The sequence below is a fragment of the Grammomys surdaster genome, unplaced genomic scaffold (assembly GCF_004785775.1).
Source record: "Grammomys surdaster isolate TR1022 unplaced genomic scaffold, NIH_TR_1.0 184, whole genome shotgun sequence".
Taxonomy (NCBI): Eukaryota; Metazoa; Chordata; class Mammalia; order Rodentia; family Muridae; genus Grammomys; species Grammomys surdaster.
Window position 1 is genome coordinate 431,514 of NW_021604629.1, and position 13,387 is coordinate 444,900.

The following is a 13,387-nucleotide window of genomic DNA, read 5'->3' on the forward strand; positions in this document are numbered from 1 at the left end:
TGGGAAGGGATGGATGTATGAGAGGATTTGGAGGAAGGAAAAAGAAGGGAGAAATATTGTAGGTATATTATGCTCTCAAAAGTAAATCTTTAAAAGAATAAATAATATAATTATATAAATTTAAAAATTGAGGGGCACCATGATATCATAGCAAGAGATAGAGGGAGATCCTCTTTACAATTAATTTTTCAGTATTGGCCAAGGGTCTTATGACATGTGTCTTAGTTAAGGTTTTACTGCTATGAACAGACACCATGACCGTGGCAAATCTTATAAAGGAAAACATTTAATTGGGGCTGGCTTACAGGTTCAGAGGTTCAGTCCATTATCGTCAAGGCAAGAGCATGGCAGCATCCAGGCAGAGATGGTGCACATAGAGTTGAGAGTTCAGCATCTTCATCTGAAGGCTAGAAGAATGACTTCCAGGCAGCTAGGACTAGGGTCTTAAAGCCCATGCTCACAGTAACACACCTACTCCAACAAGGCTACACCTGCTCCAACAAGACCATACCTCCAAATACTGCCACTCCCTAGGCCAAGCATATACAAACCATCACAACATGTATTCTCAGTTCCAACAGGAAAAATTAAGTAGGTATTTGTCAAGGGGCTGGCAAACCTTGGAGAGCCTCAGCAACTAGGTGACTAGATGGTACTGCCTTAAGTAGTATTTTAGCAGGGGGCTTAAGAGGAACTTTACATAGAGACATTATTGGTATTTGGTAAACATAAAGATGTACATTTTTGACAAAGATATCTGCCCATTAGCTGTCCATTAGCTAGGTGATCCTTATATATTTTTACAATAATGTTTAATTCTTTTTAACTTTTTAGTACTTATTTCTTTTTCATTATTTATTGTGTAATCCAAATGTTTTCCAGCATATGACCCATTTGTGGGCCTAAAACATAAGTGGGCATGCTAGATTAGTAATTAGTCTTTACCTGCACAGATTATGAAGGCTCCCCGGCCTGTCATGCATGTTGTTTTCTGAGTCTGCAATTGGGCATATGATGGAGAACAATGTATTATATAAATGAAGTATGTCCTTGGCTTTGTTGGGTTTTGACTACACATGTAGCTTTCTTAGTACTCCCTCACATTTGCTGCCTTTGATTTTTCTTTCACTGATGTTTCTTCTGTTCTCCTCATGTTGTTTTCTTGCTTTTGTTCTTTCTACAATCTGTCTTCTGGCCTGCCACCAGCAGTATGGCTTTAGTTTCTTCCAGTCCTTTAGCTGTAGAACCTTGCCTTGTTTTGATGCTATAGGAAGTCCTCATAACTCCTATCTACAGTTCTCACGTTTCTGGTATGGAAAGAGCACTTAATATTCAAGACAGTCTTTAGATAGCATCTCATAGTCATAACTGCTTGGATCTCTCATCATATAGGATACTCATGACTGCCCACAGGAGTGTGAGTTCTATGTAACTCCCCAGAGATCATGTGCACATCCAGGGTCAGAGAACCTCTTTGTATTTCATATCCCCTCGTCTGTCTCACTTTCCAGAGCATCATTTGAGTTGTGCCTCCAGACTCTCTTCTTTACTCAGCATTAATGCAGCATCCAGCCATCCTGTGTTTGCCTCCTGCCTAGGCACCCTGCTGTTCTACCTGTACTCCCTGCCTGGCTACCCTGCCATTTTGCCTATGCTCTAGGGATCCAGTTTTGTTCTCTGTTCTGTACTCTTGTGCAAGGTTAAGTCCTTATCTGGTGACTAGCTTTCACAAACACTTGGTTCATCATAGAGACATAAAGTGGGTAGTACTTACAGGAGCTTAGTTAAGAGTTAGTGAGTACTGAGATCCAGTGTAGGATGCCAAAAAAGTTCTAGAAATAGGAGCAGTGAATGTTTATAATGCCACCTGTCTGTTATAAGATAGTTAGATGCAATGTTGTATGTTATATGTATTTTACCATAATTTAAAAATTTTAAATTTTAGAAAATACTGTCTGATATAAAAGAAGACAAGAGTGTGGAAATGTCTTAGGCAAAACTGTCATTGCCTGCTTACAGCTAAAGTTCTGCCCACTGCCTGTTATTCAGAATGCTTGCAACTCAGGGAGGACAGGCTTCTTAAGAGCATTGTGAGAACAACTGGTACCCTTGTTCCTTCTTGTGAGTGTCAAGAAATCTATTGAAATCTTAACCACTTTTTTCCCTAGTTGGTGCCACTTAGAACAATAGTTATATTTCTTCATATTATCATGCCCAACCAGTTGATAGCACTGCTAGGAAAATGAGTGATTGCAAAGATACTGCCTGCATTTCAGTAATGTTAAATATGGCTACAGAGAAATTGATTTCAAATCCTACAATCTGTGGAGGAAAGGTGATACTTAAATACATAGCTTTTAGCCTGTTAGTCCAAGTGTGACTTCAGCACAGCCACTCGAGAACCTAAGAGTACGTTTGGATATGGGATATGGAGGTCCACGCTGGCAAGGGTTATAGGCTGGAATGGTGTCTGGCTGGTAGCTGTGCTCAAGGGTTAAAACCACACAGAACAGGGAGAGGAATGGAAAGAGATTCTCCTATACTTATATTCCAGGAAATCTCTGAGGGCAAGTTCTTCCAAGGTTAGTTTTGACCAAGGAAGCAAGGTTATTTGAAGACATCTAGCTTCTTCTGAAGATATCATTTCTCTAGAATCTTCTGACAATGTCATAGAACCTCTGGTAACAAAGTGTCTTCCTGAGAGATTCCTCAGGATAGTGTGTTGTAAAGTTAGCTGACATTAGGCTAGAACAAAGAAGTAACTTCAGGCAGAAATCTAAATCCTAGGCTAGAAGAAAGAAGTAATTTCAGGCAGGAATTTAAATCTTAAGCTAGAACAAAGAAGTAGGCTTCAGGCATGAAAATGACTTTGGGCTAGGACAGGGAAGCAGGCTCATTTTTGGTCATCCTGATAAGCCCTTAGAAATAGTGATCACAGGACTCTGTTTATAGTCCTGCATGTTCTTTGACTATCTGGGTTTATTGTCTTGCTTGTTCCTTGACTATTTGCATCTGTCATATTGCTAGTTCCTCAACCTAGAACTGACCTTAGTACTTGCATGTAATTTAAATGGTATAAAAGCAAAAAAGGAGGAAGAGGGGTGGGATAGGAGGTTAACTGGGGCTAGGGTGGGGAGAGGGGATAACATCTGAAATGTAAATAAATAAATAAATAAATAAATAAATAAACAGTTGTAACCCAGACTAACCTCCACCTATTCAGCATATTCTACTGGCATGGGCCACCACAATCCACAAATTTTAGAGGTAAACAGTGCATACATATCAACTGAAAAGAAAATGGATTTTACAGTACCTCACCAACAATAAAAATAAGAGAAACAAAAAGAAAAAAAAAAGAAAGTGTGTCCATTTCCATGGCCCATGTTCCTTCTATAATATGCTGGATAAAATATTAACATCCAGGAAAGAGTGAGATATTGTATAATTTTCAGTTATGAGAATGAGTAAATTTTTAAAAGATAGAGCCTCATATATCATAGGCTGGCCTTGAACTTGCGACAAAGTGTTGACTGTCCTCATACTCTCCATCTTCTGACTATGTGGTTGCAGACACATATTATCACACCCAATCTGAACAATTAGCCTTAATGATGGTTCTTTCTCTGTGTCTCTCTGTCTCTCTGTCTATCTTCATATATATATATATATGTATTTGTACAGAGTTTTTAGAAACTTAAACACATTTTTAGTGGAGTAAGAGTAGATGTAAAGTAGAAATGACAGATAGTTTATAATTTTATCACTTATCCCACAAGACTATGTCTTGTGAACTGATGCCATGCTGAGTTGTAGAGATATATTAGGAATAGAATTTTTCACTCTTATTTGAGAAGATGAGACCTGGAAGACTCTTCCATCTCAGTACATTTTTGTTTTATGTGTTAGGAATCTCAAGGGTACAGCTTCCTTGATGTTATCCAGGTAGCTAGAGCTATGACCTGGGATAGAAAATAACCAGTTTTACTGTGAATTACTGCTAGTGGAAGCTAGCAGGCAGCATGATCAAACTGGGTAATTTGTGGGAAGTTTAACACAAAGACTCTCTGTAATGTTAAGGTCAGGATTCAAGGGAACCATTGAGGGATAATGCACTCGCTAGAGCTGGTAACAGGGGGAGCTGTTGTCATTATCTGTGGATAGAAGAACCTAGAAGAGCTGAGGCTTAAGCAACAGGACATACAGGGCATGATAGTCACAAGAGGACAGCTAAGGAAGAGCTGTGAGGTGCGGAATTATGAGGGATCAACCTAGAGATTGAGTTCAGGCTTCATTTAAGCACTGCTATTTCTTCAGTGTCTTCTCTAGTATTTCTTGAGAGAATAAAGAAAATAAAACTAACTGCCTTAGCTGGCCTCTCCCGCTGCCGTCTAGTTTTCATCAGGACTTCCTATTGGCTTAAGTCAACTGGAGTAAAAGGCATGGGCAACCTGGGGTTTAATTCATAAGGGTTAGGCTAGAATGGCTGAAAGCGGTGAAGAGAATGGAGGTCTGTATTTGTGATGGTGGAATTTCCAGGATCTCCCATTGAAAGAGATCAAAGGCAAATCTGAGGAAAGGATTTCATAAGCAGGTGTTGAAAGAGGGACTTTGACTGTGAAGAACATCATGTACATATGAGGAGTTGTATGATTGTAGGATGTGTTTTTAAGTTCCTAATTTGAAAGACACAAAATTTTGGGACCAGAACTGTGAGGTGGCTAGAGCCTAAGGAGCCTTCAGAGAGTCACACATAAAGTCCTTTGGCTCATTGCCTCCAACATGCCCTGAGACTCAGCAGGAGCTCTGCTCACTCAAGAAATAGTAGGACATGCAATTCAGTCTCCATGTGGGTCCCCTAACAACTGGACAGCCTAACAGAGGCTGTCCCTAAAGGTGTAGCCTGACTGTGGAATCCCTTCCCCAACAGGGCTGCCTTGTCCGGCCTCTGTGGGATAGGATGTGCTTAATCCTGCAGAGACTTGATGGACCAGGATGGGGGGATACCCAGGGGACCTCCACCCTCTCAGAGAAGAAGGTTAGGGGGAAGGGAGGAGAGTCTGTGAGGGGGGACTGTAATATGAATGAATGAATAAATGAATGAATGAATGAAGACTCTGAAGGAATAGCTTGTGCTTAAGTCAAGCCTGCATTCCATCTCTAGGTTCTTTCCTCAAAACTCCCCACTCCATGGTGCTCCATTCATACTAATAGAAGCCTGTGAGTCTCTAACCACACCAGCATAGCCCCAGCCAGCAAGAATAGTAGTCCACTTTCAGCTTGGCCAGATGCCTTGATGGCAAGTCTCTGCTCTGGAGGTGTCCAGCTGTGTCTGAAGAAGGACCTGAGGGGAAAGTCTGTTTAATTCTGAGATCTAAAATCAAAACAACTCCGTAGTTCCACATCATGTCCTATGCAGGTGGGAAGATGCCCGATGGGAGGCAGGACTGAGTCTGGGCTCTCCAATCAAGCGGTCTGCTTACTTGCTGAATGGTGAAGGGCTGGGAGCAGTGATCAGGTTCATTTAAGGAAATGTCAGGCCTCGAGCTGATCCAAGTGGAAGAAGTAGTCCCACAGCAGACATTGGTTTATGAGATGCTTCTAAACACAAGTTCAGAACGGTGCTTGTCAGCAACCTTTTTATCTTGTTTCCCAGTGTAGATGAGAGATTTGTACAAAAATTGGATCAAAGCAAAAGCAAATCTGGCCTAGCAGAGGATCCTGACTGAAAAGGCTTGGGAAAGGGTCCTGTGGGAGGTATGAAATTATTGGGTCAATGCAGAAGGCCCAGCTTCAAAGAAATGTCAGGAAAGAGAACGAAAGCTCTGTGGTGAGTGTTGGGCAGGTGTGCAGCCAGATTGAAGAGGAATGTCTCCCCATGGTGGAGGCAAGGAGTGAACTGTAAGACACCAGAGGCAGCCAGCAGTCTTTGAGTACAAGCTGCACATCCTGTCTCCAGGTACATGCTCCCACCTCACTGGGGCCCCACAGGTAGGCAGGGTGGGGCTGTGCTGCCCTGTGAGCACACCAAGGAGAGTTGTTGACCCTACAGCCTGTCCTTTGTCACCACCATGGGCACCCCAATATGCACAAAACACAGGGGCTGGGTGGGTGTGGTGTACAAATCTGTAGTCCTAGCTGAGATAGGAGGATGGGTTGCAAGTTCAGTGAGAGGGACTGCATCATAGTCCCATGCCAGCCAGAACTACTTCTCTAGGGACTGTCTCAAAATTTCAAAAGCAAAAACAAAAGAGAAATTGTAGATTCTACAAGCATTTCCTTCTAACCAGGCAAGGTAAGATATTATAGGTAGATCCCTCCCACAGTCAGATAATTTCTAGAGTAAGTACAACGATAGAGGAAGCACTGTAGCCAAATAGACCATGGTGACTGGGCCTTCCTGATATGCAGACAGTGGTACAGCAGGCTTTGGAAGGGAGGGGCTATAAACACAGGTGCTGCAGCACCCCCATGAGTGCTTGCAGCTGCAGCCCCTGTGTAGCCTCATTTGGCTGAGGCAGAGGTGACAATGTTAGTGTGAAGAAGAGCTGGTCACACTCATGAAACAGCACTTTGCAAATTAAAGGTGCAAAAGAACATGTCTCCCCATGCTAATTTTAGGCTAGCTGCTTAGTTACACAGGCAGAATCATTTGGGTGGCCTTCTAAGGAAGTACTCTGTGGACATGGTCTGGTTACAGATAGACCATGCTCTGTGATAGCAACAGAAAAATAAATGTAGTTGATGCCATTTGCTGGGGCTCATATTCTGATTCGTTTTACTCACGGGTTTCTTAGAGTTAAAGCAGCTGCGTGTTCTGTTTACCTGGCTCAGTACCTTAATAATGGGCCCCTGTAGGCCTGAGTTAATGCTCCATAATCCTTGCAATTTTCACCATGAGCCAGTGATCAGAGAATCTCATGTCTGCTGCAGGAATAAAAAGCAGGAATGGCCATAAATTGTAGCCTTCAGTTGGATAGCACTCTGACTTGTGGCTATAATGGGAACTATTATGACTTTAGCTCTAGATAGAGACAGTCCTGTGAGCTCAAGGTTAGTTGTCAGGTTTCACAGGAGCCAAAAAATGTGTGTGTCATGTCCAGGTCCTTCAGGACAGACGCAGAAGACCCTAGTCAGGCAAAGACTTAGCTGTTGTCACAATGTGCATAAATGGTGCAAGGCTAGGTCTGGGTTTCTTAAAAGATGAAAGCTCTTTCCTAATTACTGTATATATTTGAGTAGATTGTGACTTATGTGTGGTGGTTTGAATGAGACCATGTATTTGAATGTTTGGTTCCCAGTTAGTGGACTGTTTAGGAAGGATTAGGAGGTGTGGCCTTGTTGGAGAAGTTATGTCACTGTGGGGTGGGCTTTGAGGTTTCAAAAGCTGACTCCAGGCCTAGTTTCTTGCTCTCTGCCTCCTGCTTGGATCAGATGTAAGCTGTCAGCTACTGCCTCCAGCCCCATGTCGGCCTGCCTCTACAGTCCCCACCATGACAGTTATGGATTTACTCTCTGAAACTGTAAGCAAGCCCTTGATTAAATGCTTTCTTCTATAAGTTGCCTTGTTTGTAGTGTCTCTTCACAATAATAGAATGGAAACTAAGACACCAAACCTACACAACCACAGTGGGAAGCCCTGCCCGTTATTTTCTCTAGGTGATCTTTTAAAAACATAATCAGATGGCCTGGGACTAGTCTTCTGAGAAGTGAGTATATGTAAGACTTAAGTCTTAGTCGGTCCAGAGTGCTGTAACAGAAAACCACAGACCCGCAGGTTATACATGACATACCACAATGCCCCTCAATTCTAGATATTAAAAAAGTTCTGGAGCAGGTGCCAGCAGATTTGTTATCTGGCAAATGTCTGCTTCCTTGTCCACAAATGGTTATGTCATAATCGAAAGTGGTGAAGGACCTCTGTGTGGAGTGAGGGTTTCAAAACATGGATTTTTGTTTGTTTTGTTTTTATTCTTTGTTTTTTGCTTTTTGAGATAGGGTCTTAAGGCAGCTGTGTGTTCTGTTTACCTGGCTCAGTACCTTAATAATGGGCCCCTGTAGGCCTGATTTAATGCTTCTTAATCCTTGCAATTTTTACCATGAGCCAGTGCTAAGTTCAAGCTAAGTTCAAATCTGGCTTGAACTTACAGTACAACCAAAGATGACCTTGAACTCCTGACCCTGCTGTTTCCAGCTCCATGCTGCAGATGGAATGGTATATGAGTTTTGAGGAGACAAAACTATGCAGTCTGGTATTATATTCCAAGTCTTCTATGATCCATATTCTTTTCACTTGCAAAACACACTCACTACATTTCCAGAGCCCCCAGATTTTAACCTATTTGAGCATCAATTCTAAAGTCTGAAATGCAGAATCTCATCTAAATGTCATTTAATCGGATAGGACTGGGATTCAAGGTATGACTCACTCTGAGGCACACTGCCATTCCTGTTGTGAACCAATGGAATCAAACATCACAAGGCTCCAAAATTTAGGGGTAGAACTAGCACAGGAGAAGGTAGCATATCACAGCGTAGAGTAGCATAGAGATGTCCATTCCAAAAGGAAGAGACAAGAAGCAAAGGGTCTCAAGTCCCACCTAAGCCCAAACTACAAGGTAAATTGTTGGAGATCTTAGGATTCACAAAGAATCTGTTTTGGTTAGACTGCCTTTCCTCCAGGTACACTGTGCTAAGGTCTGGCATTTGGGAAGCACTGTGGGTAATGGTCTCTCCTGGATATGTGGAACATTACCCCTAGATCTGCCAAGCATGCTCTGCATGCCCAGGGTTCCTCCAGGTCCCCCATACTCAAGTGCCTCTGAGTGGAGCTTTCCATCATTCCTTCCCATCTTGTCTCCCTTCTGCTTCAGACTGTTACTTTTTCAGCTGCTCAGGTCTGGTTCAACCCTATATTAATTCCTCGTTCATGGCTTGCCACCCACTGTGTTTTCAATATGCTTTCTTATTTTCTACCATGTGGAAAGACTTAAGAATTTTCAAGATCTAAGCTTCATCCCTACTGGCTGTTATTCATTCATCGTGCTAGAAGGTGCTGTGTATGTTGCAAGAGGAGAAAAATATCGCCTGGCTCACCCACTGTGAACCCTGCCTGGCACTCACTGTGTACAATAGTGACTATGATGTTAAGGGAACAGCCCGTTACTTTCTTATTTCATTTAAGGTCCTTCCACAAGATGGCTTCTACACCTGACACTGAAATGAGGCTAAGAATATGTGGCTAAATATGTTATTGAGCCTAGGAGAAAACCCTGCTACTAATTTTCTGCTAAGCAGACACAAAATGATCCGTGACGACTTGTGTCTCTCAGTCCTCAGCACAGAAACTCACAGCAAATAGTAATTAACATAGACACCTATTACTGGTCAGTGTGCAGAGAATAAGAGGAGACACTGGAGTGTTTATTCCTAAATGGGACATCTATACCATTACCTTCAAGTCTCAGAAATCTGAGGAGATTAGATTACTAAGGCAGAAGTGGTGGATGACTGAAAACAACAGTGGTTTCCAGACACACAAGCTCAAGCCATATAAGATTCCAGCATGGAGGAAGATGGGTGGGCATGAAGTCCACCCTACCTGAGGAGTTATTGATGCTTGAATGCTGTTGGGAGACAGAAAGAGAGTTTTCTTCATGGATTGACACCCAGTACATCAACCACACTCTGGGGGAGTTGGCCAACACAAACTGGACTAGATGGGTTCACCAAAAGAGAGTTGTGAGAGAGTGAGGAAGAGGAGGGCAGGTGGGTAAGGAAGTGGAGGAGGAGCTGGGGAAATAGAGGAATATAATCAAAATATATTATCTGAACTTTTTCAAAGAATAAATAAATATATTATTTTTAACAAGACTTTTTCCAAATCCTTGAGTTCTAGCTTCTATTTGCTTAGTCAGCTTGTCTTCAAGTGATTTCCGTCATCTCTACATTTTCTCTTAGCCTTTAGCTGGGAAGCACCATGCCTTCAACAGTTCACTTAGAAACTACTCGAGCTTAAGCATCGCATATTGCTGTTTTTAAGTTCTGTCTTCCACAAAACCATCTTATGTGGACCCAGCTCACCATGGTTCTTCACACCACATGACAACAAGGGCCATCTAGCTTCTAATAACGCAGTCTTCATTGCCATTAGAGACACCAGGAGAACAGACTTTACCTCCTTGTATCTGCCAGCCATCTGTCCGTGGTCACCTGGAGATTCAAGAAGAAGAGCCTTTGAACAGCTCCCCTTTCTTTCTCAGTTCACCCATCAGAATCAGCCTAGCCGTCCATTCATAGATCTTTCCGAGCACCCATGTCAGATCTCTCCAGTGTCCACCAGTGGCACAGTTCAGGCTCTGCTGCTCCAGCACTCCTACTCCCAGGTACCAGCTGCTGTCTTAGTGTTGGTGGGGAAGGGGGGGTCATCTCTGAATCCCAGGTTTGGATCTGTACCCTGACTTCCAGCACCTAGGAGTGCCCAGAGCTGGGACTAGTACTACAAGGAATCCTCCTGGCTAGTAGTTTCTTAAGAGCAAGGGCTGGTCTTATTTTAAGCTTCCAGTTTAGTTCTTAGCATGTATCAGTTGTGTGAGGGAAGCACCTTGACCTCAGCGATTGAAGTCACTGGATGCTGATAGCTTTCTGTGTGTGTTTGCAGCCAGACCACCTCATAACGCCCTTACTGTTTATCTGCAGTTATCACTTATTGGTGGCAATAATGGATCTGAACATGGAGTACCCTTATCCTGAGACATATTATTAAAAAAATAATAATTTATACTTATTTAGCACCAGTAACTTTAATTTTTTAAAAACTGATTTTGGTATGTGTTGTGTGCTGTGTCTGTATGGCATGTACATGTGAGTTTGTGGGTGCGTGTATCTGTGGAGGCCAGAGTATGTCTTTTATCATCCTCTGCCTTATTCCTTTAAGACAGGGTCTCTCACTGAACCAGAAGTTCTCTTTTGTGGCTAGACTGGTTGGCCACTGAGCTCCCGGGATCCACATTTCTCTGTTTCCTGATACTGGGGTTCTACTATAATCCCATATGGCCATATTCAGAATTTTTTACATGGGTATTGGGGATTTTAACTCAAGTCCCATTGCTTACACAGCAAGTACTCTATATCCATTGATCCCCTACCCTATATCTAGCACCAGGAATTTCTGAGTAGTCCTTACAGACAACTCTAAGAAGTAGAGACCAACATTATTACTATGACAAATGAAAATATAAAGAAATTAACCTAAGGTTATACAACTAATGTTGAGATGAAAAATCATTTTTGTTGTGCTTTGAGTCAGGGACTCTGGTAGCTTAGACTGACCTTGAATTTGCTATGTAGTGGAAGATGGCCTTGAACTTCTAATTCTCTTGCCTCTGCCTCCCAAGTGCTGGGATTACAGGAGTGTGCTGCCACACCCACTTCAGAGACACAAATCTTGACTGTGACTTACAGCTCTGCTTATAACTGCTGTGCGGTGGCGCCTACAATGTAATTACACAGCAATATCTTTGCATGATTGCATTTCCTAGACAAGTTCCATCATTTTAACGTCAGAGCGTTTAATTTTAACCTGGGATCTAGTACATGTGTCTTCTCCAGCATGCTGTTCAGAAGATGCCCTGGAGCCTACTGAGGTGTGGAGCTGAGTTTCTCTGCACTGTGTTTTTCTGGAGAGCTGGGATATTTGACTGCAATATTCACCCTCCTTCCCCTTTTCCTCTTCACTTGTGTTAGAGTAGGCTGCCTTGAGAACCATTTTTTTTTTTTTTTTTTTTGCCTGGTACTATCACTGTCTTTTATTTGTTTATTCTTACATTAACATTAAAAGACTTAGGATACAGTCAGTAAAAACAAAGTAAGTTAGACACTAAGATGTGGAGAGAGGCAAGACTGTAACTAGGGTCTGAAACACCCCAGGAGCTATGCTTCTGAACCATGCTCTTCTCAACTCCAGGGCACATGGGCTGATAAAAGAGTGGACACTATGAGCAGACAGATTAACTGTGTACCATATATAGTGAAAATTTTAGTAACTCATTAAAGAAGCAAGAATATCTAAATCTTTAACAAAGCAACAGTCCCTTGATTCTAAGTCATCTTAGACAGGGGTCTCTAGTGTTTAAATCAGAGGCAGCATCTAGATACCTGGAGTTTCTTAAACTTCATAGACTATCCAGTATAATAAGTGCATATATAAGAACTAACATGTCAGAAAGTTATGCAAAGAGTAACTGTACAATGGTCCTAAAATAAGCTACTTCTAGTGTCTAGGTACTATAAGTTATATTAACTAAACACATCTAATTAACAGTTCCCATACAAGCTATGCTTCAAGCTTAGACCACCACAACATTGACCATCTAGTTCCAAAGCTTCAACAATGTGTGCAGCAGATGGGCGATCTTTAGGATCCTCATTAGTACACACACAGAAGAGTTCAATGACCTTCTGGTAGGATTCATCCAGTTCTTCCATGTTGATGGATGGCCTTGTCCCCAGAGCTGCATAGTATGCTTCATCATCGAAGTCACTCTCATCAAAGGTTGCATCTTCATCATCATCATCTGGAAGATTGATGTGTGGAATACACAAAGTCATCATTTCCCACAGAGTAAGGCCAAAAGCAAACATATCTGCCTTGTCAGTAATAATGCCATTTTCCTCCAATGCTTCCTTAGGTTTCCATGGCTCAGTGCCAATATAACAGGCCTCAGGATCAGTCACAGTCATATTTTCATCCAGTGGCAGAGAGACTCCTACATCACAGATTTTAATTGTTTCAAAATCACCTTTAATTACAACATTTGAAGACTTTATGTCTCCATGAAGTAGCTTCTTTTCTTGATGCAGATACTTTAGCCCTCTCGCCATGTGCAAAGCAACTCTGAGAATTACAGCAGCAGGAAAAGGACTTCCACTGTCTTTGTTCCGCTCTTCTATCAGGTCATTCAGAGACTTTTCACCTCCATACTCCATAGCAAGGCACAGATTACCATCACTGGCTTCAGTAAAAGCACGATACCCTATAATGTTTGGGTGATTTAGGTTTTTTAAAATCTTAGCTTCATCAGTTAGTCTCTTCTGATACACAGTTCGATATTGACCATCACATAAAGGATTTATCTTTTTCACAGCCCAAGGAGAATGAGACAACCCTCTAGGAGATCTTTTCATTAGGTAAACGCTGACCCCAGTCCCAAAGCCAAGCTTCTGCATAAATGGAGAGGCAGGGATATTTACACATGGAGTCGAACATAATACAGATTTCCTTTTTTCAGATAATTTGTTTGGTGTCTTGAAATTATTGATTCCTTCCATTGTAGCAATCACGTTAGATCCACATTCGTACCCTCGGGTAAAAAGGTGAAAAATGAGA

At 42.1% G+C, this 13,387-nt stretch overlaps 1 protein-coding gene and 1 pseudogene across 2 annotated transcripts in view; one reads left to right on the plus strand and one right to left on the minus strand.

The window, feature by feature from the left end:
- Positions 1-13,387, plus strand: part of Syt9 (synaptotagmin 9) — a 162,736-nt gene that overhangs the window by 30,429 nt on the left and 118,920 nt on the right. The window lies entirely within an intron of this gene.
- Positions 11,788-13,380, minus strand: LOC114621698 (annotated as a pseudogene). The gene has a single exon (XR_003711465.1). The product of XR_003711465.1 is annotated as a lymphokine-activated killer T-cell-originated protein kinase pseudogene (transcript).